Source organism: Staurois parvus, unplaced genomic scaffold, assembly GCF_062004578.1.
Source record: "Staurois parvus isolate SC_StPar_1 unplaced genomic scaffold, SC_StPar_1.0 ptg001014l, whole genome shotgun sequence".
Classification (NCBI taxonomy): domain Eukaryota; kingdom Metazoa; phylum Chordata; class Amphibia; order Anura; family Ranidae; genus Staurois; species Staurois parvus.
Genome location: NW_028318810.1, coordinates 233196 through 260605, shown reverse-complemented (window position 1 = coordinate 260605; position 27410 = coordinate 233196). Strand labels below are relative to the sequence as shown.

The following is a 27410-nucleotide window of genomic DNA, read 5'->3' as shown; positions in this document are numbered from 1 at the left end:
GAGTTGTCAGTCTGCCCCTGATTGTAATGCATTTGTTGAGTGACAAACTTTGCAAAACGCATGTCTGCTACCCGTGCTCGGGGTGTCATTAACAATTAATCATAAAACAAGGAGTGCAGCGCTATATAAAAATAAATCTTAATCACAAAAATATAAACAAAAATGAGTCCACTGTAACATCAAAATACGGATTCCTCAGTCCACAATGAGATTTCTAACACTGTAGGTGTAATCCGGTTTTCCGTTGTGGTGATATGAATAGATTGCCTACTCACCAGAAACACAGTGCAAAAACGCATATCTGGATCGCATGCATCCTGGGATCTCGGATGAAGACAGCACAACATGCAATTGCAGCGCGTTTCCGTGCAATTTTGTGTGTTTTGTAACGCGTTTAGGAAGTGTTCAGGTGGGAAATAAGCCCTGTGTGGCATGATGTGTGTGGCATGATGTGTGTGGCGTGTCGTGTGTGGCGTGACGTGTGTCGCGTGATGTGTGTGGTGTAATGTGTGTGGCATGACGTGTGTGGTGTGACGTGTGGGGCCCCCTACTGACCCCGGGCCCTCAGGCAGTACCCGAGTTTCCAAATGGTCAGTCCACCCCCCGCTCCCTAATGTTTTCCTATGTGTGCATGTACACATCGTCGTTTACAGTCATTTTTTGAACGCACAAAACTTGTGTTCAGGAGTAGATTTTATCTGCGTTTCAAACACCAAACACGTGTAAATGCGGCTAACCACATTTATAAGCGTTTGCGTTTAGAAGCGTTTTTTTACTGTTCCATGTCCAGATGCTGTCCGGAGCCTTTTTTCATCATCAGAAATGCATGCAAATTGTTTTCCATGTATTAAATGGACCCGCTACACCGTTTACAGTCATTTGTGTGGCATGACATGTGTGGTGTGATGTGTGTGGTGTGATGTGTGTGGTGTGACGTGTGTGGTGTGATGTGTGTGGTGTGACGTGTGTGGTGTGATGTGTGTGGTGTGATGTGTGTGGTGTGATCTGTGTGGTGTGATCTGTGTGGTGTGATGTGTGTGGTGTGATGTGTGTGGTGTGATGTGTGTGATCTGTGTGGTGTGATCTGTGTGGTGTGATCTGTGTGGTGTGATGTGTGTGGTGTGATGTGTGTGGTGTGACGTGTGTGGTGTCATGTGTGTGGTGTGACCTGTGTGGTGTGACGTGTGTGGTGTGACGTGTGTGGTGTGACGTGTGTGGTGTGACGTGTGTGGTATGACGTGTGTGGTGTGATCTGTGTGGTGTGATCTGTGTGGTGTGATCTGTGTGGTGTGATGTGTGTGATCTGTGTGGTATGACGTGTGTGGTGTGATCTGTGTGGTGTGATGTGTGTGGTGTGACGTGTGTGGTGTGACGTGTGTGGTGTGATGTGTGTGGTGTGACGTGTGTGGTGTGACGTGTGTGGTGTGACCTGTGTGGTGTGACGTGTGTGTGGTGTGATCTGTGTGTGGTGTGACGTGTGGTGTGACGTGTGTGGTGTGACGTGTGTGTGGTGTGATCTGTGTGTGGTGTGACGTGTGGTGTGACGTGTGTGGTGTGACGTGTGTGGTGTGATGTGTGTGGTGTGATCTTCCCATTGGGGAAGGAATATTGTATAGGACCAATCTTTCTAAGACTTCTCTTGTTCTTCCTCTAGATCCTCTATGGGGTGCAGAGTCTACATATGGATGTTTCCATTTTTATTTATTCCTTCATTGTTTCTCTTGGTTGGACTGTTTTGTATCTTTTTTTTCATCCTGAATGACAGTGTCACTATGTGACCTTTTTGTATCCCCCTCCCCCACGTGATGTTATCTTCCATACAGAACATGCAGGTAGAGGGCGCCACGTGATTTGTTTTGTCTGCACTTCGTTTATCGCCCTCTTACCGTGTCAGAATCGTGTTAAAGTGTAACTCCGCCTTTGCGACAATTTTATTACTGTAAATAAGAACACGTGAAGAATCGGCGTGGCACCTTGTATTCATCTCCCGTCTCATTTATAGAATCTTTTGTCTGAAGAGAGAAGCTGCACAAACACTTCCCTTTAAATGAATTTCTCAATAGATGATCTACATGAATCCACTTTTTGTATCAAATGCCTTTGCAAACCTAGATAGAAGGAAGGAATGGGTGTGATCAGGGGCGGACTGACAACTCATGGGGCCCCCGGGCAATAGGGGATCATGGGGCCCCTGTGTCCTTGCCCAAACTCAAAAAAGCCTATGAAAAAAGGTACCAGGGGCATCTCATGGGGCCCCCTACTGACCCCCGGCCCTCAGGCAGTACCCGAGTTTCCAAATGGTCAGTCCACCCCCCCCCCGCTCCCTAATGTTTTCCTATGTGTGCATGTACACATCGTCGTTTACAGTCATTTTTTGAACGCACAAAACTTGTGTTCAGGAGTAGATTTTATCGGCGTTTCAAACACCAAACACGTGTAAATGCGGCTAACCACATTTATAAGCGTTTGCGTTTAGAAGCGTTTTTTAACTGCTGCATGTCCAGATGCTGTCCGGAGCCTTTTTTCATCATCAGAAATGCATGCAAAGTGTTTTCCATGTATTAAATGGACCCGGTACACCAGTGCAGTCAGTTCCAGGTTTTGCGTGAAGGAAAAAAATGGTAGAACGTGCCGCATTATGCTCATGATGGGATCCATAGTGAATACAACCAGAAAAGACAGATCATCTCAACACATACTGCTCTCTCTGCTTCTGCTCTCTCTATTTCTCTGAAATTGTTAATTATTTACTGTTTTTCAGTGCATTCTGGGCATTTGGGAAGGTCTCCTGAGGTTATCTTTAAAAAACACTCATAAACGCAGTATGCAAACGGGGCTAAACTGACATTTTTTAACCTACGTTTTCCAGCAGTCAAGTTTCCATCGTTCAGAATCATTTCCAAACGTCCCGTGTACATGGAGCCTAAATTGTCATTTGTTAGAAAACCTTTTTGTCTAATGTGTGCCTTGAAAGTCCCACCAACAAGAGGGCTTCCCCACTGTGTTGCAAACCTAGATATTACTTTGTAAAAGTAGCGATGACATAATCACTGTGCTGTACATAGCCCTGTGCAGAGAGCAGAGCTGTAGGAGGGGCCCAACAGACCTCGCCCTCTACAGGCTGCCTGCAGAAAATTTCAGGAGTGGGCAGAGACAAGACCAGTCACCCAGCACAAGGAGAGAGAGCAGCAGTGACTGGTCTTTATTACAGGAAGCTCCTGCACAGAGGGAAAGCCTCACACTGGTTTTGGCAGCAAAAAGGCCTGATGCGTATAAACACATCTAAACGCACTTCAGCTCTAGCCGCGTCAAGTCATTGAGCGTTCATTCATTTCAGTGGCCAGAATGAATTAGTATTCAGGACAATGAAATGAAACAATACCTAAGCGCACCTAAACTTTGTTTTTTCAAAAATGCCGCTTTAGGCACTCTTGACGCTGCTTTTCTCCTGCCAAGAGAGAGGCATTTAGAAGAGCTGGGCAAACGCCCCGTGTGAGGCCTCTGCAAGTCAAAACGCGTTAGTTTTCTGCTGATTTTTATGAAATATACTCTGTGGATTATGTCTGGACTCCAGCGTTCAATGTTTGCTGCTGTTACCGATGCCTGTTTCTTCCTGTCATCCTGACAACCGCTCCATCATTTCTCATACGGATATCACAGGGACAGGAAGTGAGAGAAAATCTCCCCAGTAGGACCACAAACTTTGTAATACTATTCTACTTAAAACTAGAACCAAAAACAAAATGTTTTTGAAGCTAAAGTTATGCAGGCCATAGACGGGTCGAAAATCTGCCAATTTTTCGGGCGAAAAAAAATCGGCCGATGTTAGTGGGTTAATTGGTCGGCCGTTTTTCGGGGTTTTGCACACTTTTTTTATCGGAAAAGTTGGAAAAAAATCGTCCGATTTTGCCGATCAGCCTATTTTCCCGGCAATGATGGGCAAATCGGCCGATCGTTTTACCGATAAAAAATCTGTCCATGAGCCGTGACCTGCAAGAAGAAGAAAAAGAAGAAGACGAAAAAGAAGAAGAAAAAGAAGAATTCCAGTCCGCTATTATATTTGACATGAAAAGTCTTGCGGTTGCAACAATGTATCTATTTGTATCTGAATAAAAACATCTGTATCTGAAATGGATACAAATAGATACATTGTTGCAACTGCAAGACTTTTCATGTCAAATATAATAGCGGAGCTCTCTGCAGGGACAGAAGTAATTAAATGCCGGCCGTAGATGGGACGAAAATGGGCCGATTTTTTTTTACCGTGGGTGGTAACATCAGCCTATTGAACAACCGATTTGCCGTGTTTTTTTTTTTTTTCAAACGGCCGGTTTTCTATGGCCTGCATTAGGCTTTAACAGTGGACAGTGCAGTCTGGAGCCAGTCTGTGAGCTTGGAGAAGGGAGGAGGTGGAGCAGGGGAGTTCCTTGCCATCATAGGCTATGGGGCTGTGTGTTTCTATTGATGCACACAGTGTAGGGAGACACAAAGCTTATCCTCTACATGCATGGTAACCTGGGGCAGAGCTTAAACTGGAACATAGTGCGTTTTTCTGTGCGGGTGGTTGCGTCTGCGGGAACAAGTGCTGTCTCCAGCAATCACCCGCACAGGTGTGAACCTAGCCTTAAGCCGGCCACACACAGGTCGAATTCCAAAAGAATTTTCTTTCGAAAATCTTTTCTAAGAATTTTCGTTCAAATTTCGCACCATTAGTGGGTCACAGCGACGACCGATTTTCATAGTTCACATTTCCAGTGTGTTCTGGTTGCAGAAAAAAAAGTAGAACAGGCTGCATTTTTCCTGTACAGAACTGTACAGGTAAAACGCACAAAAAACGCACTGGAACGCACCAAAACGAACCACAAACGCACACGTCCCTATTTGAATTGAAGAAAAAGAGAGGGGAAAAAATGAACTGGAATGCATAAAAAAAACGCACCGGAACGTGTCAAAAATGCATCTGGACTGTGTTTCTATAGTGTGAACTGGCCCTCAAGGGGTGTACAATCTAGGGTCCCTAACTCACATGCCAGTTTATACAGGAGCCAATTAATCTGCCAGCATGTCTTTGGAGTGGGGGAGGAAACCGGAGTACCTGGAGGAGACCCACACAGGCACAGGGAGACCATGCAAACTCCAGGCAGGTGGTGCGGTGGTTGGGATTCAAACCAATGACCCTAGTACTGCCAGGCGGAAGTGCTAACCACTTAGCCGCTGTGCTGCTCACATATAATCTACTGTCCATGCATTTTTTATGCAGAAAAAAATCGCACTGGACTGCATCTGAGATGAACTGTGGGCTGCACAGTGGAAAAATATTTAGCGCTCCTGCATGGCAGTACTAGAGTCATTGGTTCAAATCCCAACCACGGCACCACCTGCCTGGAGTTTGCATGTTCTCCTTGTGCCTGCGTGGGTTTCCTCCAGGTACTCCAGTTTCCTCCCACACTCCAAAGACATGCTGTTAGGGTAATTGGCTCCTGTCTAAATTGGCCCTAGTATATGTATGAATGTGAGTTAGGGACCTTAGATTGTACACCTCTTGAGGGTTAGGGACTGATGTGAATGTACAATATATATGTAAAGTGCTGCGTACATTGAAGGTGCTATATAAGTACCTGAAATAAATAAAAAAAATAAGAATAAACTGTCCCTAACAGATAAAGATTGCACATACTCAGTGATAAAATCAGCACTTAGGAAACCGGGGTTTGATGTCACTTTAAGGCGAGTCGATTGGAGATTTTCCAATACGTTCCAACAGATCAGCACAGGGGCGGACTGACCATTCATGCACTCAGGGTCAGTAAGGGGCCCCATGAGATGCCCCTAGTACCTTTCATAGGCTTTTTTGGGTGTGGGTGAGGACACAGGGGCCCCATGATCCCCTTTTGCCCGGGGGCCCCATGAGATCTCAGTCCGTCCCTGGATCAGCAGCAATGTGGGGGACAAGCTCCTTTAGCACCCAGAAGTGAAAAGGTCAAAGTGCGCCCCCTATGAACTCCTTCAGATCCTGCGCCCCCTCTTGCGGGTGTCTCTTCTGCCCATCCCCGTGCCCAGTGTGAATTTTTCACTTTTGTATGGAGTTGTGTGTTTTGCTCCCAGAACAATAGACTTTTGTTGATGTGTTCATTCCTGTGTCTCCTCCCGGAAGAATGCTCTTTATGTGTCTGTTGGGCTCCTTGGCATTAAAACACTTGTCAGTAGCCTAAGGGTTAAGCGATGTGGAGTAACCCTCTTATGTAATGAGACCTCCGCCCTCCACTGTAATCCACTTCCAGGACTTCTAGCCCCTGCTGCTGTCCGCAGGGAGGTGTGTGCTGCAGTCTGTAGACTGAGTGTTGTGTGCACGCCTCTCCCTGTTAGCACTTTGCCAGTTAAGTCCCAGTCACTGCACACCAGAGGACTTTATTACAACCCTGTCCTGAGAAGGTACCACGGAGAACCCCCCCCATCTGACTTATGCCCTCCAGAAGCCGGGGTACCCTGCGGGTCCCAAGGAAGTCCAGCATGCATTTCTCCTTCAGCGAGGAGGACATCAAGAAGCATCGGCTGGTCAAGTCTGTTAGGTTAGTCCTTTGCTGTCTTGGTGTAGCGCCAACATGATCTGTAGCGTCGTGCTAAACCTTCATGAAAGGACTCTCTGACGTGGGTTTGAGCAAAGATGAAATCCCTTACGGTTGAATTAGTCTTTGGGTCTGTACCTGTTGAGGAACGTCAAGCCTGGAACTACAACTCCAAGCATGTCTAGCCAGTTGTCGTTCCTCAATAGCCACAGAGGTCTTTCATTTCTTCTTTGCTGTACATCCAGGGGCACACATGTCATCCTAAAATCTGAATCCGATGCCTCCAAAAGTTGCCCAAAGTTCTCAATAATGTTGGGTAATAAAGCGAAAGAGAACTGAAGGAAGTCCAGCATGCATTTCTCCTTCAGCGAGGAGGACATCAAGAAGCATCGGCTGGTCAAGTCTGTTAGGTTAGTCCTTTGCTGTCTTGGTGTAGCGCCGACATGATCTGTAGCGTCGTGCTAAACCTTCGTGAAAGGACTCTCTGATGTGGGTTTGAGCAAAGATGAAATCCCTTACGGCTGAATCAGTCTTTGGGTCTGTACCTGTTGAGGAACGTCAAGCCTGGAACTACAATTCCAAGCATGCCTAGCCAGTTGTCATTCCTCAATAGCCACCGAGGTCTTTCTTTTCTTCTTTGCTGTACATCCAGGGGCGCTCACATCATCCTAAAATCTGAATCCGTTGCCTCCAAAAATTGCCCAAAGTTCTCAATAATGTTGGGTAATAAAGCGAAAGAGAACTGACTTCTGATTGGTTGGCTTGACGTACTTTTTTAAATTCAATCGTATTTACGGAAATATCTAAGGTTAGGTTCACACTTGTGTGTTTACATTTTTCATGCGCTCCCGTTGAAGTCAATGGGACCAAAAAGGCACCAAAGGAAGCGCTTGCACCTTTTTTTTTTTCAAGTTGCACGGAAGCGCATTGAATAGGTGTTGAAGTGTTACTACACCCAGGACCCTGCATTCACTCTATCTGGTAGACACTGATTTAAACCACTCTATTGCCTCATCCATATATAACAAATGTATATCAAGAAAACACAAAATGTAGGACTTTACTGGTATTAAAGGGGAACCCACACATTTATATAAAAGTACTACTTTTATTTGTACACCAGAACATTAAAAGTATAAAATTGCTCAATATAAATTCCAGTGCTTCCTACTGCTGACTCACTCTAGCACATAATAGCAATATATATGTCAAAACATTAATAGTGTGTTATCTACAGCAGTCATCATGGTGGTGGTGAGTCCTCAGGCAACGCATTTCTGTTGCACTTCCTCAGGACACATGAGACTACAGCAGTGGTTACTTAGTTGAGCGTGTATCCACAACATGGGTAGTCCCCTTGGGCGGGCGCTGGAGCACGTCCGGTAATTGGCAACTGGTCAATCGCAGTAAATCTTGCTCTGTTGGATTACAGTCAATGGTGAAGCCCACTTGTTCATAACTGGATATATACTGCTGGAAATAGTAGTTGGCATGCAAGTCTACACCGCCGTTAGATAAGATGCGGTCCCTCCTATGACATACATTTCCAATAGTTGGGCACATCTTGGAAAGGGACAGCATGGCAGCCCTCCATCCATCTGGCCTTCAAAGTTGTTAAGGAATGTCATAGAAATTAGCGTTCAAGAGCGACATAATCCATATAGTATAACCAGCTGGGACCAAGAGTGCCAGATGTGTGTGTTTATACAGATGTGTGTGGTTTTCTGGATTCACTATATCTGGTCTCCCACAGTACACAGAACATGGAAATGCAATTATTTTATTAAATATAAACTGCTCAATACCTTTTCTCATCAGCTGTATATAGCAGTCTTGTGACGTCTACCAATGTCCAGCAGAGCACAGGTTAAGGCTTGTAGGAGGAGTTTTCAATCTCCTCTGACTGTCCTATGAGGCTGTATGACCTCTGACCCTCTGTCTAAGGAGTACTGATTGGCCCTGTGCTGATCACATGCACCCTGCCAAAAATAAAAATTGTCTACCAATGCACACTAAACTAGGCATGTGCACAGTGACTCCTGAAGCTCTGTACTGTCAGCAGATGGATTGGGGACAGTAGAAGAAGGGGGGATCAGAGAAGACAGGATCAAACAGTCATTTACGCATTGCAGAGGGTTAACCCCTTATGTTCCACAGTGAGTATTCCAAGCATATTTTACTGCATATACAGACTGATTTGTCTGATTGGCCCTGTGCTGATCACATGCACCCTGCCAAAAATAAAAACTCTCTACCAATACACACTAAACTGGGCATGTGCACCGTGACTCCTGAAGCTCTGTACTGTCAGCAGATGGATTGGGGACAGTAGAAGAAGGGGGAGATCAGAGAAGACAGGATCAAACAGCCTTTTTATACATTGGAGAGGGCTAACCCCTTATGTTCCACAGTGAGTATAACAAGCATGGTTTACTGCATATACAGACTGATTGTACTGTTGGGGGTTTAGTAACACTTTAACCTAATTAGCTGCAAAATGTTCTCACATTTCCTTGTTGATGCCACTTACTTTGCCAGCTTTTTGTTGCTCTGTCCCTACATTTTTTGAGATGTGTTGCTACCATCAATTTCAAAATGTACTTAATTTTTCCCTAAAATGGTACATTTTCTCAATTTTTAAACATTTGATATGTTTTCTATGGTGAATAAAATCTGAGTTTTTGAGATTTGGCAGCACAGAGTTAAGTGGTTAGCCCTTTTTGCCTGGCAGCACTGGGGTCATTGGTTTGAATCCCAACCTTGGCACTACCTGCAGGGAGTTTGCATGTTCTCCCTGTGCCTGCGTGGGTTTTCTCCGGATACTCCGGTTTCCTCCGGATACTCCGGTTTCCTCCCACACTCCAAAGACTTGCTGGTAGGTTAATTGGCTCCTGTCTAAGTTGGCCCTAGTATGTATGTGTATGAATGTGAGATAGGCTGGCCATACATTATACAATTTTCCTGAGAATTTTGCTTTAGATTTACCAAAAACCGTATAATAGGAGGTCAAACCTAACATCTCTTTCAATTGTATCCAATTAGGCAGACGCTTGCACTACATAGTTGAAGGTAAATCTAAAGGAAATGTGAGTTAGGGACCTTAGGAAATCACATTTCTAAATGAATGTGAGTTAGGGACCTTAGATTGTACGTCCCTTGAGGGTTAGGGACTGATGTGAATGTACAATATATATGTAAAGCGCTGCGTAAATTGACGGCTCTGTAATCTGTAATAAATTTGCATTCACCTTTTATGTAGATTTTACACAGCGCCCCAACTTTTGGAATATTTCCTAAAAGCCTCAGAATTGTAAAAACTGAAGAAAGGAAAGGCAAAGCTGTCCATTAAAACCAATCAGAAATATACTTTATGTTGTGGCAGCTGGAAGCTGATTTCTGATTGGCTGCCCCTTCTTATGATGGTCTTTTGGACTCTCCTCTTTAGTAAGCTCATTTATTGTACAGAGCCGTGTCACTGGCTGCCGAAGTGTCTCCTACCAGACAAGCTGATTGGTAGTAAAGTTCTGGAATGTACACAGACCAGAGAGACGTTGGCCAGTTCTGTACTTGTGGTCTGGACTGTAACAGCAGGTGGGATAGGAACAGACTGGGTGGAACTGGTGTCTCCACTCTAATGATATGTTTCCAGTTCTAGAGAGCAGGGCATGCTATCAGACGTTCCTTTCCTTGTGCTGGTTTTTATATTGTGGATTTCTCAGTATACGCTCTGCAGGGTGACATCATTGGGCTGCCAGCTGTAATATACATCACCAGATTTCTACATGTATTGATGATCTACAACTAGCAAAGGCAATCAGTATTGCCAAAGTGACCGCTTTTAGTAGCCAAGTAAAAAAAGATACTTGCATCTAGACCAATAGGATCCTTTGTTGGGTGAAAGGGGCTACTGATCTTTGTTTTAAAGCCAAACTCCAGCCCTTTCTTTCCTATCATGATGCCCATCAAGTAGACAAGAGGTAAGAGGTCTTCCTCCAATTACAACTGATATATAAAACCTAGACAAAGGTGTAACGGAACCGGACCCCGACTGCACTAGGGTATTTCCGTTAGGCTCCCGCTTCCCTGTCCGAACACAGATCCATGGACACCACCGCTGACCATATGAGACAGCACCAGACTTGTGTTAAAGCAGGACATGGACTGCTTTATTTTAACACAGACACAAGATATATACATTCAAGGGAACAACCCACCTCCCTGCATATGGACACAGGGTGTGGCAAACAAAATCTAGCAACCAGAGACATCAGCAGACACCCCCTCATCAAGCCAATACACAAACACATACAACTCATAATAGTTTGCTCCCAAGCAAGACACACAATAGAACAATGGGACAACCACATGGCATTAAACAATGAACAACCCCCACACCCCACCTATACATGTCTACTCAATAGCAGGACATTTCACCCTGTACCCCTAACAGGCACAGGGTGACTTACAAATAAGAGGGATATGGGGAGCTGAGACAGGGGTCTCCCCACCTCTCCAAAGGGGGCTGTGTTCCATGGGTCCCCCACCCAAAGTGACTGCCGTGACAAAAGGCTTCAACGCTTCCCGACTCCCGTGCAAAACAGGGAGTTGGGCCGTAAAATAGAAGTATGGCCGGGCTCTGGACATTGAACTACAGTTGTGCTCAAAAGTTTGCATACCCTGGCAGAAATTGTGACATTTTGGCATTAATATTGAAAATATGACTGATCATGCCACAAAATGCTCTTTTATTGAAAGATGATGATCATATGAAGCCATTTATTATCAAATAGTTGTCTGGCTCCTTTTTAAATCATAATGATAACAGAAATCACCCAAATGGCCATGATATTCAAGGCTTTGGACATCTTTTTATGTCCTTTTCCATCTTTATAAAGTTCCATTACCTTGTTACGCAGGACTTTTGACAGTTCTTTTCTGATCCCCATGGCTCAGTATCTAGCCTAGTCAGTGCTTCCATGTAAGAGCTAACAAACTCATTGACTATTTATACACTGACACTAATTGCAATTTAAAAAGCCACAGATGTGGGACATTAACCTCTAATTGGCATTGTAACCCGTGTGTCACCTTGTGTGTCTGTACCAAGGCCAAACATTCCAGGGGAGGGAAACTTTTGATCATGGCCATTTGGGTGATTTCTGGTGTTATTATGATTTAAAAAGGAGCCAGACAACTATTTGATAATAAATGGCTTCCTATGATCATCATCCTTCAATAAAAGAGCATTTTGTGGCATGATCAGTCATATTTTCAATATCAATGTCAAAAATTCACTATTTCTGCCAGGGTATGCAAACTTTTGAGCACAACTGTATTTACAGATTCTCATCAAAAACAATTAAAAATGCTTTCAAACAAGATTTCACTCACCTCTGTATTTTCAGTACCTGTGGAGTAATTCATCTTCAATCCCTTTCATTAATCCTCCATCCATCCTTTCTCTCAGAAGAGCTATTTGCACCCAGCTGCCAACAGTCCATTCGCAATACTCCCGGCGTACAGGTTCCTGAAGGTGGCTGTGTTGGACGGTGCTGCAGTGACCACAGGATGGGAACCATGCAGTCGACCCTCAATGCAAAAAAATGTCACCAGCACACCAAGAAAGTGGAATTTTTAAAAAGGACGTTCCCATGCTATGGATGAAGAAGTAAGATGCGGCCCAAAACACAACTATGGTTGTAGGTAAGAAATAAGGAATGTTATTAGGTTTTTTTAAAAAATATATACATTTTGATTAGCTAGAGGTGGGTGGAATGTGATGGGAAGATCAGGTTTTTTTTTATTGCTCGGAGTTAAGTAGACCTATGTCCAGGCTATGGAATTCAACTATATACATATTCTTTACAAGTCTTAAACCGCCATAACACAAGAAAAATGTTGGTGGTCACATGGTACATACAAAGGCCTTTTGTATGTACCATGTGACCACTAGATAAAGCTTTGGACTCGTCTGAGAAACTTTGGTGTGCTGGAGACATTTCACCATGTCAGGCTTTTAGTTTGTAATGTAACCACTGAGCAGGAAGAGGGGAGAGAGCAGAGTGCTGAGACCAGACCTTTACCAGATCTCTTGTAAACATTGAAGATTAATTGTTCTGCAGTGTTTGCAGCTACTGAGGTCAGTTAAAATAGAAATCATCTAAATACTGACAGGATTGCCTTTATCACAGAGGAGGATTTGTATGTCTCTTGGTGTAATAGATGCTTCTTTCTGCCTGGCAGAATTTTTTTTTTTCCCCAAGCCACCACACATATACGCAACTTCATGTACAGTCTTTGCATGGTTCTGTACTGGGACAAAGTAAGTTCTGTGCACGGGAGTTACAGTTGCAAGAAAAAGTATGTGAACCCCTTGGGATTACGTGGAGTTTTGCATGAATTGGGCATAAAATGTGCTCTGAACATCACCTAAGTCACAACAATAGAAGAACACAGTCTGCTGAAAATAATACTACACAAACATTAGATGTTGCCATGGTTTAATTGCACATAACATGTAAACATTCACAGTGCAGGGAGGAAAAAGTATGTGAACCTTTGGACTTAATAACTGGTTGACCCTCCTTTGGCAGCAATAACAGCAACCAAACGTTTCCTGTAGTTGCAGGTCAGACCTGCAGAACGATCTGGAGTAATTTTGGACCACTCCTCTTCACAAAACTGTTTCAGTGTAGCAATATTCTTGGGATGTCTGGTGTGAATCGCTCTCTTAAGGTCACGCCACAACATTTCAATCGGGTTGAGGTCAGGACTCTGACTGGGCCACTCCAGAAGGCGTATTCTGTGCTGTTGCAGCCATTGTTTTGTTGAATTACTTGTATGCTTTGGGTCATTGTCCTGTTGCATTACCCATCCTCTGCGGAGCTTCAGTTGGCGGACAGATGGTCGTACGTTTTCCTGCAAAATGTCTTGATAAACTCTGGAATTCATTTTCCCATCAATGACAACAATCCGTCCAGGCCCTGAGGCAGCAAAGCAGCCCCAAACCATGATGCTCCCTCCGCCATGTTTCACAGTGGGGATGAGGTTTGATGTTTGTGTGCTGTGCCTTTTTTTCTCCACACATAGTGTTATGTGTTCTTCCCAAACAACTCAATCTTGGTTTCATCTGTCCACAGTATATTTTGCCAGTAGTGCTGTGGAACATCCAGGTGCTCTTTTGCAAACTTCAAACGTGCTGCAATATTCTTTTTGGACAGCAATGGCTTCCTCCGTGGTGTCCTCCCATGTACTCCATTCTTGTTTAATGTTTTCCTTATTGTAGATGTGTCAACAAAAATGTTAGCATGTGCCAGAGATTTCTGTAGGTCTTTGGCTGACACTCTGGGATTCTTCTTTACCTCATGCAGCATTCTGCGCTGTGCTCTTGCAGTCATTTTTACAGGACGACCACGCCTAGGGAGAGTAGCAACAGTGCTAAACTTTATCCATTTGTAGACAGTCTGTCTTACCGTGGACACATGAACATCAAGGCTTTTGGAGATACTTTTGTAACCCTTTCCAGCTTCATGCAAGTCAACAATTCTTGATCGTAAGTCTTCTGAGAGCTCTTTTCTGCAAGGCATGGTTCACATCATACAGTGCTTCTTGAAACCAGTAAACCCAAAACAGGTGTGTGTTTTTTAGGACCAGGACAGCTGTCAGCAACACATCCAATATCATCACACTGATTGGAGTCAAGGTTGGCTCACTCCTGGCTCCAATTAGCTCTGGGAGAAGTCATTAAGCTAGGGCCTCACATACTTTTTCCTCCCTGCACTGTGAATGTTTACATGTTATGTGCAATTAAACCATGGCAACATCTAATGTTTGTGTAGTATTATGTTCAGCAGAATGTGTTTTTCTATTGTTGTAACTTAGATGACGTTCAGAGCACATTTTATGCCCAATTCATGCAAAACTTCACGTAATCCCAAGGGGTTCACATACTTTTTCTTGCAACTGTATGTCATCTTGGCCCAGCCACTCAAGAGGCCAAAGACTCTGAACCCAGAAAAAGCCTGGGAGATGAAAGCACCCAAGACTAAGGGAAGAGTGGAAATTGCAGCGCTGGCGGGGATCACTCGTTGGGTAAGTCTTCCATAATATCTTCCATCTCTGGAAGGCTGATTGGCCTTTCAGTAGCATATTATGGCAATAAGCTCCTGGGGGACCCAACGTTTTTCTTGTGTTGTGGCGGTTTACGTCTGTTTTAAGACTTGTAAAGAATATGTATATAGTTGAATTCCATAGCCTGGCCATAGGTCTACTTAACTCTGAGCAATAAAACCTGATCTTCCCATCACATTCCACCCACCTCTAGCAAATCAATATTTTTATTTTTTTTAAAAACCTGATAAAAGTCCTCATTTCTTACCTAAAACCATAGTTGTGTTGTGGGCCTCATCTTCATTCTTCTGGTCCATAGCATGGGAACGTCCTTTTTGAACATTCCGCATTCTTGGTGATGTAGACCTTGTCCACTGGCTGCCAAAACAGACTTAAGTGTCCTGCAGTGTTATGCCGCAACGCGAGGGGCACCAACAAGACTGCATGGAGGTCTCCGGGGGCCATCACCAGAAGAGATGCTGCAGATGGTCACATGATGGTGGATTAAGGTAAGTAAAGGAGGGGGTTTTTTTTTTTTACATTTTTTTTTATTTGTTTTTATTAAAAATGACAAGCTGGTGGGTTGGGAAACATTTTTTCCCTTGCAATCCATCTTTACGATTTTCAGTTGTCAGACTATATATATATATATATACTGTATATACGTTTTTTTTTGTTTTTTTTTAAACTCTGTTTATTCTTCCATGGTGCAAAACTTTACATTGCTCAGTATTTGCTTTTGTTAGTCACTGACCAGGACTGGGTTTGTGGGCAGGGTCTCTGAAGGGGGAAACTTTCCAGTAAAAGGCTGACCTGGACCTTGGGAAGTTTCGGTGTGAAGTATCAGATTTTGTACCAGAACAATAGGGCCTTACCTGAGAAGCAGTGATATCACGCCTGAAACTGTTTGTAAATTCCTGAGGTCATTTGTGTTACATGACATTGTAAAAGTATTCTAAGATGGAATTCATAAACATGATTATACTTCATTACGTTTTTAGCAGGTACACAGACAGTCTTTAGGGCAGCTATTCTTTCCCCCAGACCACCCGGGTCGGGGACGCTCTTTCCCCCAGACCACCCGGGTCGGGGACGCTCTTTCCCCCAGACCACCCGGGTCGGGGACGCTCTTTCCCCCAGACCACCCGGGTCGGGGACGCTCTTTCCCCCAGACCACCCGGGTCGGGGACGCTCTTTCCCCCAGACCACCCGGGTCGGGGACGCTCTTTCCCCCAGACCACCCGGGTCGGGGACGCTCTTTCCCCCAGACCACACCCCCCGACCACTGGATTCGGGGACGTTTTCTCCCCCGCGACCACTGGGGTCGGGGACGTTTTCTCCCCCGCGACCACTGGGGTCGGGGACGTTTTCTCCCCCCCGACCACTGGGGTCGGGGACGTTTTCTCCCCCCCGACCACTGGGGTCGGGGACGTTTGTTCCCCCCCGACCACTGGGGTCGGGGACGTTTGTTCCCCCCCGGCCACTGGGGTCGGGGACGATCGTCTCCCCCCCCCAACCACCCGGGTTGGGGACGGACTTTCGTTCCCCCGACCACCTGGACCATATACCTGAAAATCATTTTAAGGGTTTATATGGGGTAAAAGGTTTGAGAAAGTTTGCTGTAGGGCTTGGCACCACTGCTTGCATGGTGCAGTAGAGGTCCCCAACTCCTGCCATGCTGGAAACCCCTTTTGGTCCCACGGGAGATGAGGCGACGAAGTCGAGTCATTGTTTTTTGGGGACAGACTACTGACAGAGATTCTTACAACTTTAATTCTTGGGGGTTAAACCTTTTTAAAAAAAAAAAAAAAACACTCTTGTTTCTGTAACTACTTGCTGGAGGATCTCCACAGGGTGACAACAGAGTGAATTATTACAGGGGGAGGGTGCTATGGTAATGCAAGTGATAGACATGAACACTCAGCTTGGCCAATTATATGTGTTTACAGTATATCAATGGAGGGGGAGGGGAGACACTGCTGGAGCCATTAATCACAGGGGGGATCTTTAGCTACTGGAAAAGGATTTCTGACCTGTCCCATGACTTGTATATCCTGAGTGTTCAGCCTGTTTTCTCCACCTAAAGAAAGGAGATCTCTACCTGTTCTACCACTTTTCAATGTGTCTTCCTTAAAGGTTATGTACACACTTGCATTTTTCATGCACTCCCATTAAAGTCAAAAGGGTAATAAACACTCATTGTCACACCAAAAAAAAGCGCCTGTACTATTTTTCAAGATGCCCAGAAGAAAAACACATCCCCATAAAAAATATTGGTAATCCTCTTGTTGTCCTACTTGCATGGAGTAAATGGGGACTTAAAGCAAGCCATATGTGATCAGAGCGTATATTGAACATTTGTACTTCTTTCTGAAAAAATGCCAGTATATGCCACCAGAATATTTGATGATGACATCACTGGCTCCAAACGTTTCGTATGAAAAACAAGTGTATTTTTTATACTATAGTGAATAACTCAAGTTTACATAATTTTATAATTTTTTTATTTATTTTAAATATTTTAATAACCAAACTAATTTTATATTATTATAATTATTATTATTATTTTTTTCTGTTATTTTTTCAATTGTAAAGTTGTATTGTTTTGCACCTGTTGAAATCGACAAAAGAAAAATACATCCAAATTTTATTTAAATGTATATTGCATAATTTATAAGTAAATTGTATATGTACGTTAGTAGTTGGGGTTTTGGTGGATATTCTGGATCTAGTGCAGGATACTAGAATACACTTACAAATCTCATTCTCCATGTACAATTTACTTCTAAATGTACACAAACTATACATATTTAGTTAAAGTGGTTGGAAACCCTTACATATACCTGGTGAAGTGACTGGTACCTGCCTATCTGCAGTCCTCTGTTCTCTACATCTGTTAAAAGTCCAGAATTTTTAAAGCTTGTGTGAGCTGTCAGAAAAAAGTGGGCGGAGAGCTGAAATTACACACTGCAGAGCTCAGTGAGGAGAGATCTGAGAGCTAATTGGAGGGAAGGGAGCACATGCTCAGTTTGGTGTGTATTGCTAGAGAGTTTTTTTTTTTTCTTCTTGGGAGAGTGCATGTGATCAGCCAGGGCCAATCAGCGCTGTGCAGACAGAAGTTAGGGGTTTTGCATCCTCATAGAGCAGAAAGAAAACTCTTCCTACAAGCTTTAATCAGTGCTCAGCTGGACACTGATAGAAGTCACAAGACTGCTCTAACATCTAATGAGAAAAGGTATTTAGCAGTTTATATTTACTAAAATAATTGCATTTCCATGTTGTGTGTACTGTGGGAGACCAGATATAGTGAATGCAGGGTCCAGGGAGACCGGATATAGTGAATGCAAGGTCCAGGGAGACCAGATATAGTGAATGCAGGGTCCGGGGGAGACCAGATATAGTGAATGCAGGGTCCGGGGAGACCAGATATAGTGAATGCAGGGTCCGGGGAGACCAGATATAGTGCATGCAGGGTCCTGGGAGACCAGATATAGTGAATGCAGGGTCCGGGGAGACCAGATATAGTGAATGCAGGGCCCGGGGAGAGCGGATATAGTGAATGCAGGGTCCTGGGTTTACCAACACTTTATTATTACTAGATTGTAAGCTCCAAGGATCAGGCCCTCCTATCCCTCTTGTATTGAACTGTATTGTTGCTGTATTGTCTCCCGTTATATTGTAAAGCGCTGAGCAAACTGTTAGCGCTCTATAAACCCTGTATAATAATAATAATAATTATTATTATTATTATAATACAGGATTTATAGAGCGCCAACAGTTTGCACAGTGCTTTACAAAATGATGCAACTAATTATCTGAGTCTTCTCTCAATCCAGCACTGTGCCCATCTGAAACCGCACTGCTCTCTCTCTCCTGCTCTCACATGACACACTGAGAGCAACAGGAACCATTGGCTCTTGCTGCTGTCAGCCAAATCCAGGGAGGAAATCGAACAATCGTTTTCCATTGAAAATTTAATGTGTATGGCTGGCCACACATTCAGAGTATACAATCCCTATTACATTTTTTTGGTCTGTTATGTCTGTTCTTTAAGTGCAAAAAAATGACCTATTGATCAGAAATCTAGCGCTGTACTATGCACACTTCCTGCTATCTCTAGAAGGATGATTGGCTTTTCAGTTCTCTTCTTGGATGAGAGAATAATTAGTTCCTGTACTTCTTTGGAGATGGGGAGAATGTACAATTAGATTGTAAAGTGGGTGGTCAAATTTAGGGGCTAAGCCATGCAATTTGTTTTTTTGTGTTTTTTGTTCAAGCAGCAGGTTGAAAAAAAAAAGTGTGCCGATTTCCCCATCCACACATTCGAAAAAAGAAGAAAAAGTATAATGATTCAGATTTGAGGCCAGAGAGGGAGCAATTCTGTAGAGTGGTAAGTGGAAGGAGGCGGCAGATTCCCCCATCTGACAGCAGTCTTAGTAGATCTGTGTCTTCATGGGGCCCACAGGAAAGCCTGAACCAATGTTGTAAGGGTAGGAAGATTCCCCAATCTGACATCAGTCTTAGTAGATCCGTGTCTTCATGGGGTCCTCAGGAAAGCCTGAGCCAATGTTGTAAGGGTAGGTAGATTTCTCTGTTTTAGCTGTGGAACCAAAGTAAATTCAGACTGTATATGGAGCAGTCAGTGTGTTTATGGATGGGCCTGGGGGCTGCATGTATACATTGCCTAGTCTGTGTACACCGGTGTCTCTGGGGAAGTAAACTTCCCTAGAAAGGTATTATACATCACATGCAGACAGAGTTCTCTGGGTGACCTCTGCATAATATTTGTCTAGAAATGTGTCTCTGCAGAGGACAGGTAGGTGCCTGTCACTGTATTAAATCTGGCCAAAGATGGATCGAAGTTCGGCCTGGTTCAGCAAAGACTGTTCGAATTTCAGTTCATCTATGGCCATTCCCTCTTGACAGAAGTCGATCTAACGATCAATTTCTGTCGAATGGGACTGAAGGAAAACTATTGTTGAGCATCGGCTGCAGCAAAGAAGTCCCGCGGTCAGAATACAATTCATCTTTGGGCAGCTTTAGCTTTATAATGAACACTTCTGGTTTCTGTACATATCCAGTTTTGTTTCTGTAGACCAGTGGTCTCCAAACTGTGACCTGTGGGTTAGATGCCTGCCTGTATTTGGTCCTTGGGACACTATTCCTCCCACTGATATGAAGCACTATTCCTTCCACTGTCACCCATGATGGGACACTACTCCTTCCACTGTCACCAATGATGGGGCACTATTCCTTCCACTGTCACCAATGATGGGACACTACTCCTTCCACTGTCACCAATGCTGGGACACTACTCCTTCCACTGGCACCAGTGATGGGGCACTATTCCTCCCACTGGCACCAGTGATGGGAACTATTCCTTCCACTGGCACCAGTGATGGGGAACTATTCCTTCCACTGGCACCAGTGATGGGGAACTATTCCTTCCACTGGCACCAGTGATGGGGAACTATTCCTTCCACTGGCACCAGTGATGGGGAACTATTCCTTCCACTGGCACCAGTGATGGGGCACTATTCCTTCCACTGGCACCAGTGATGGGGCACTATTCCTTCCACTGGCACCAGTGATGGGGCACTATTTCTTCCACTGGCACTAACGATGGGGCACTATTCCTTCCATGAATACATGAATAAGAACAATTATCACTATTCTTTCCAGCAGTACAAGCAATGGGGTACTAGTACCAGTGCCAATGATGGGCAGTATTCCTCCTTCTACTGACCACAGACATTTTGAAATTACTCCCACTGACAACCAAGCCTGAGGCATTATTTATTCCCACTGATGTTGGGGCATTTTCTACTCCCACTGGCCACAGTCCGGCCCACCCTTTTAACTCTTAAGGACGGTAAAGTGGCCCCTTGTTTGGAGACCCCAGCTCAAGACCCCACACTCCATGTGTACTGTAACCCAGTCTGAAAGCCACCTTTGATCCCATCTGTGCCCAGAGCCTGCAGAGTGTGTATTATTATTATTATTATATAATATCCCCTGAATTGAACCCAACATTTTACCAATGCCATACTAGAAGAGACTCTTGAATAAGTGTCTTGTTATGTAAATGTTACATTGTTATCATCCAGTAGTATGATGGTGGTGTGACTGTAGGCGAGCTGAATATTAGGCTGGCAATTTCTGCACCTTAAAGGATCTCCACCATCTCCTTGGGTTGTGATGAAGATCAGTGTCTAGGTTTCAAGCTCCGCACTGTACGTTTTGCAGCCCCTGACACCAATAAGTGATCGGTATTGAGATAATGGTGCAATTTGCACAGCATTTATCGGGAGATAAAATGGTGGCAGCAAAAACAATTAAAAATGATAGACCTACTTTTGTATAGACTACAGTCTCTATAATTTTTTTAACCTACTTAATGCTTTATGTTGCCACTGTTTTATTGAAATCCCTTCTAGGGGTTAGTTGTATATTCCTATGTATTTTGGTTCATTTTTGTGTTTTAAATTTGTATTCTTGTCTGTAGCGCTGAGAAAGGGGAATGCTTCTGCCCCTGAAACGCATTGGCTGCCTTTTGTTTGTTTGAACTAGTACAGTTTTTTTGGATTCCCCAGCTGAGTGAGCGACCTCCTGTGATCAGTAAGCAGTAGGGTAGCTGCTTGGCACAGGACTTGGAAGCTAGGCAGTGATCATTGTAGTAGCAGTGCCTAAAAACTGAACCTCTCCAAAACCGAGTTTGTCTTCCCCCCAGCCCGGACACCACCCCCCATTGACTTCTCCATCACATCCAACAACGCTACCATCAAACCCGCCCCGCAGGCCGGAGTACTCGGTGTCATTCTGGACTCCAACCTATCCTTCCAGCCCCAAGTCCAATCTTTAACTCGTGCAGACTCCACCTCCGCAACATCGCCAAAATCCGCACGTTCCTAACCCCAGAAACCACTAAACAGCTCATCCACTCCCTCATCATATCACGACTCAACTACTGCAACTCCCTCCTCACTGGCCTGCCTCGCCGCTGGCTATCCCCGCTTCAGTCGATCCTGAATATGGCTGCCAGACTCATTCACCTTTCCAACCGCTTCGTTTCCGCCACCCCCCTCTGCCAATCCCTCCACTGGCTTCCGATTGCGCAACGGATCAAATTCAAAATCCTAACACTGACGTACAAAGCTGTCCACCACACTGCCCCGAACTACATCACTGACCTAATATCCAAGTACCGCCCAGCACGCACACTCCGCTCCTCACAAGACCTCCTTCTCTCTAGTTCCCTGGTCTCCTTCTCCCATGCCCGCCTCCAGGACTTCTCCAGGGTGTCACCTATCCTCTGGAACTCCCTGCCCCAACCCATCAGATTATCACCTACTCTCCTCTCCTTTAGGCGCACCCTGAAAACCCATCTCTTCAGGGAAGCCTACCCCACCCCCTGCTAACTTGCCGACCTCCTCCACTCTTCCTACCACTCCATCCCCCACAGCTTTCTCCTCCTGTGCCACCATCCCCTCCCTCCTAGATTGTAAGCTCGAAAGAGCAGGGCCCTCGATCCCCTCATGTTTTGCATTGTATTGGTATTGTTCTGTCACATGTTCTGTCTCCCTTTGTAATGTACAGTGCTGAGCGAACTATTGGCGCTTTATAAATACTGTATAATAATAATAATAATAATAATAATAAATACAGTGATTTCCAGCTTCCATGTGGATCCCACAGATACAGCACAAACTGACTTTGGTCCAAGCAGGACCAGTGTAGCAATGTAAATATCGTCATACCAAAACGTCAGCTTTAATGTACATTCCGTGCTGATTGATTAATTCATTTATTCTACATGTCATATCTGCCTGTAATTGATAAAATCTCCACCCAAGTTTATGGTTTTGTCAACAGACTCATGTCAGAGCTGCTGTAAAATATTGGCCATTGGGCAGCCCTTTCTTTAGCAGACACCTAGACCGTGATCCCTGATCCTCCTCACACAATTCTTGTCTGGAATGCAGAACATCTACCATTGTTTTTGCAGTGTCCTGGAAAATATGTGGCAACCAAGATTCCTCACTTGGAAATGTGTTGTTTTTTTTAAATATATAGAAACTAGCGCAGGCCTGTCTTTATTTAACAGGAAATGTGGGAGTTTTCCATATAGAAAACCACCGCAGATTCCCAGAAGGTGTAATCTGTCATAAGCGATGTGAGCTGTCAGTAGACTGCTCACATCCCTTACTCTGCTCATGATCACACTACACAAGCAGAGCCTTCAGGGTGAATAACCCTTTTCCCTCCTTCTCTAACCCAAGTAGGGGAGGGGAGTGCAGCAGAGAGATCACAGCATGCAGCTCCTGCTTTCAGTGCTGCCTGTCATAGACACAGCAAAACGGAGAACTGATCACTCCTAATTACAAGGGGGCTTATGCCTCTTTTGTTCATTAGGAACCGCATATGCTCCATTTTTTTAATATTTGTAAGAGTGGTACAACAGGTAAAACAATGCTGTGTATATTTTTTGTTCTCTCTTTGCGTGTAAAATATGAGCTAGAGTTTCTTCTGTAAAGGAAACCCATAGTGAGGGAAGTACAGGGGCAGCCAGCGACCTCCTTCTTGAAATGCTACCTGCCTGGCTGTCTCTGGCTTCTGTACTTGTTGAGTCTCTAACCCTAAGTCTGGTCTGCATGCTTGTTCAATGCCAGTGACTTAGAAGTATTGAAGCCACTGCAGGGCCATGGATAAGGGGGTACCACCAGTCCTCCTGGGTGAATCAGATGTGGGTGGGGGGGGTGATTGGCACAACGGGGGGCAATTACTGGAAGCGGTCGCCAGCATAGCTCTCTCTGCAGCAGCTGAAAGCTGGCCTCTTCACCTCTCCCTCCCGCTGGCTGTTAGTTGCTGCAGAGAAAGCCATACAGGGGATCAGTTCCAGTAATTGCCCCATGCCGCACCCATCACCCTCCCTATACATCATACATTTCCCCCTGCTGCTCAGGCCCCCCTGTGTTTCTCCACCCCTGCAGTGCAGCTGGCTTCCCTCCTCTCCTTCCCACTGCCAGTTTCAAGCACACAATAGGATCCTTCAGGATGGAGAGTGGGGGAAGAGTCTGGTGAATATTTTAAATTTACCAAGTCCTTCCTTTCATGAATGAACACAATGAGTGATCAGTGCTGATCACTCACTGTGTTCATTCATAGCTGAAGCATAGTAAACTGTGTTTTGTGTGTTTTGTTTTTTTTTTGGGGGGGGGGGGGATCCCTGTCAGGTTGGTCATATGGGGCCCTGTGGTTTCTAGTAGCAGCCCCGGGCCACTGTCAGGGTGACACGTGTATTTGTGGTGGCTTTTCTGTGTCAGCATGACCGTCAGGCAACTAGAATTTCCAGATAGAGAGATCCACAGTGGGAGTCAGCCTATTTCTCTGTATGTAGTGCTTGAGAGACCTAAACTACACATTGCCTGTTGGGCGTCAGTGTTAAAGTTTCAGCTTTTACATGGCCGGTCCTCTTTAATTCTGCTAGAGAAAGGTGAGGATCCATGATGGAGTTGTCTGCTGTCCAGAAGTGTTTCCATTCCAACACATTGTAGAGGCGGCACAGACGGGGTTTAATGTGTAACCTCTCCACACCTTGCTGACACATATGTGATTAGTTTGCTCTGACAAATGTTTGTCTTCCTCTGTTTTATTGCATTTGACCTTGTATTAACCGCTGCAATGCCTGCTTAGGGAGATGTCTCGGGAATCCACGTCCTTGTGGCTTTCACTTGAAGGGTGACGGGTCTGCGGCTCTGTTAGTACAGGGGGGAAGCACAGGCCCCAGTTTACTGGAGGGAAGGAAAGGAACTGTTTTGTTTGTAGCAGTTAAATGCCAGCTTTCTAGTAGAAAACTAACAGTGCTGCCATCTAATTATACTTTTCATTTCCTCTAAGGCAGGGGTCTCCAAAACTTTCTAAACATAGGGCCAGTTTACTGTCCATCAGAATTTTGGGGGGGCAGACTGTGGCCACTGGGAGTAGAAATTGTCCCGGCATCAGTGGGAGTAAACAAGGCATCTTTGTTATTAGTGGGAGGAATAGCACCCCTTCATTGGTGTAAGTGGGAGGAATAGTGCCTAATTGTTGGTGTCAGCTGGAGGAATAGTACCTTATCAGTGGTGTCAATCTGAGGAATAGTGCCCCATCATTGGTGTCAATCTGAGGAATAGTGCCCCATCATTGGTGTCAGCGGGAGGAATAGTGCCTAATTGTTGGTGTCAGCGGGAGGAATAGTGCCCCATCATTGGTGTCAGCGGGAGGAATGGTGCCCCATCATTGGTGTCAGCGGGGGGAATGGTGCCCCATCATTGGTGTCAGTGGGAGGAATAGTGCCCCATCATTGGAGTCAGTGGGAGGAATAGTGCCCCATCATTGGTGTCAGCGGGAGGAATGGTGCCCCATCATTGGTGTCAGCGGGGGGAATGGTGCCCCATCATTGGTGTCAGTGGGAGGAATAGTGCCCCATCATTGGAGTCAGTGGGAGGAATAGTGCCCCATCATTGGAGTCAGTGGGAGGAATAGTGCCCCATTGCTGGAGTCAGTGGGAGGAATAGTGCCCCATCGTTGGAGTCAGTGGGAGGAATAGTGCCCCATCGTTGGAGTCAGTGGGAGGAATAGTGCCCCATCGTTGGAGTCAGTGGGAGGAATAGTGCCCCATCGTTGGAGTCAGTGGGAGGAATAGTGCCCCATCGTTGGAGTCAGTGGGAGGAATAGTGCCCCATCGTTGGTGTCAGTGGGAGGAATAGTGCCCCATCGTTGGAGTCAGTGAAGGGAAATTGTGCCCCATCAATGGTGCCAGTGGGAGGAATACTTCCCCATTGTTGGCGTCAGTAGCAGTAATTATGCCCCACTGTTGGTGGGAGCAAAGGAATAGTGTCTTGTATCAGTGAGAGGAAAAGTGCCCGAGGGCTAGATAAAGGTAAGCAAAGGGCCACATCTGGCCCCCGGGCCGCAGTTTGGAGACCATGATTTATGCCTATGGCCGGCATAAATGTATCCACATCTCATGGTCTGTACCTGTGTGGGTTCTGAAGATAACAGTGAATTAGGGCAGTAGAGCGTGTGACCCCTAACAATGAACTCTTATTCGCTCTCTTTTGGCCTTTTAGATATACTTTTTAAAATATTTTTGTTATATCCGTTTGACAACTGCAAAACATTTTTTTTTTTAAAAGCCCATTGATCCTTCTAGAAATCTAGTGAGCTGATAACTTGCTATGCTCTGGGCTGACGTTTATCAGTGGCATTGTTACCAGCTATCAGGGTGGACTACAAAACACCTCCCCTTCTGTGTTCTTAGAAGAGGAAGGGGTATTTTGTAGTCTTAACACACTGTCCTAAGGCTACAATGCTGTTTCTCCATAGATAAAGCATGGTGAATATTGTCACTCTAGGACAGAAAGTGAGTTACTGGCAGGGTCACCAGTTAAAAAAAAAAACAAAAAGTCTGAAAAAGAAAACTAATGCAGCTACCATATCCAAGTATTGGTAAGCTGTGATATATTACATTTTTGTACTGGGGTTTAGATTCACTTTAAGCTATACGTTACCATTGGTGGTTTTATGTACAGAATTGTGGAGAATATGAATCCCATACAAACATAAATGGAGGACAGTAAAATAAACTGTAGGGGCCAGGGGCGGACTGACAACTCATGGGGCCCCTGGGCAATAGGGGATCATGGAGCCCCTGTGTCCTTGCCCAAACTCAAAAAAGCCTATGAAAAAGGTACCAGGGGCATCTCATGGGGCCCCCTACTGACCCCGGGCCCTTGGGCAGTGCCCGAGTTTCCAAATGGTCAGTCCGCCCCTGGTAGGGGCTTGTTTACCCCTGCAGCCATTGGCACCTCTCTGAGAAGCAATCCAAAGTGGATTGCTGTTCAGAGAGTGGCTGACAGACAGTGGAGGGGATATGACACCTCCTTACCGCATGTTTCAACCCTGAAATGCTTGCACCACTGCGCCTCAACCATGTGCGTTTACTTGAATCTTGAATGGGTCATAGTCAGTGACAGTTACTCCCTGCCAAATGCAGTGGAAGTATCATTTTGGCCGTAGCAAGCATTTGTACAACCCCCTTCAGCTTCCCTTTAAGGTAAGGCGGTAAAATCATGGCTCAACTGCCTTTGATTTTTTTTTTGGCCATCCCAATGTGTGTGCATTCACCCAGAACGTTCTCTCTGGCAGGTCCCTTCCTCTGTGCAATCACAGAAATACAGGATTAGCCAGGCTGCTATCAATTCTCATAATTTTGATGTGTGTGTGCTTTTTTTGTTTTGTTTTGTTTTTTGTTTGTTTTTTTATATGCTTCCTCATTTTAGATCAGCCTTGAAAATTGCTCAAACATGTTTCCTCACTGGCTGTGACACAAGGACATGCATGGAGTTCTGGGGAAAATGTGATATTTGGCGTAAAAAGTGAAATGAGAGCGGCGAGTAACTCACAGCAAGCAATTCATTTTGATGTGTTAAAGTCCCATCTGTCAGTTTGTGTTGAAATGTCCATCAGACATCTGTAGGAACACTAGTGATGGGAGTCCGGTGCCCAGGTTCCCAACTCCGCCTATTTGTATTAGACAACAGGAACTTACTCACTTTTTTCCTTTTTTTTCCTCTTTTACTACAAAGAATGTAGCAAGTATATTAAAGCAGGTTATACACAGATGTGTGGTATTTTGTTTTATTTTTTCAGGCAGCAGGTCGAATGTAAAAAAACTGACAGATTTCTGCATCC

At 44.9% G+C, this 27410-nt stretch overlaps 1 protein-coding gene across 2 annotated transcripts in view; it reads left to right on the top strand.

Annotated features, from left to right (window-relative positions):
* The window catches only part of PDE4A (phosphodiesterase 4A), a 490104-nt gene that overhangs the window by 279948 nt on the left and 182746 nt on the right, over nt 1–27410 (top strand). The gene's annotated exons all lie outside the window — the stretch shown is intronic.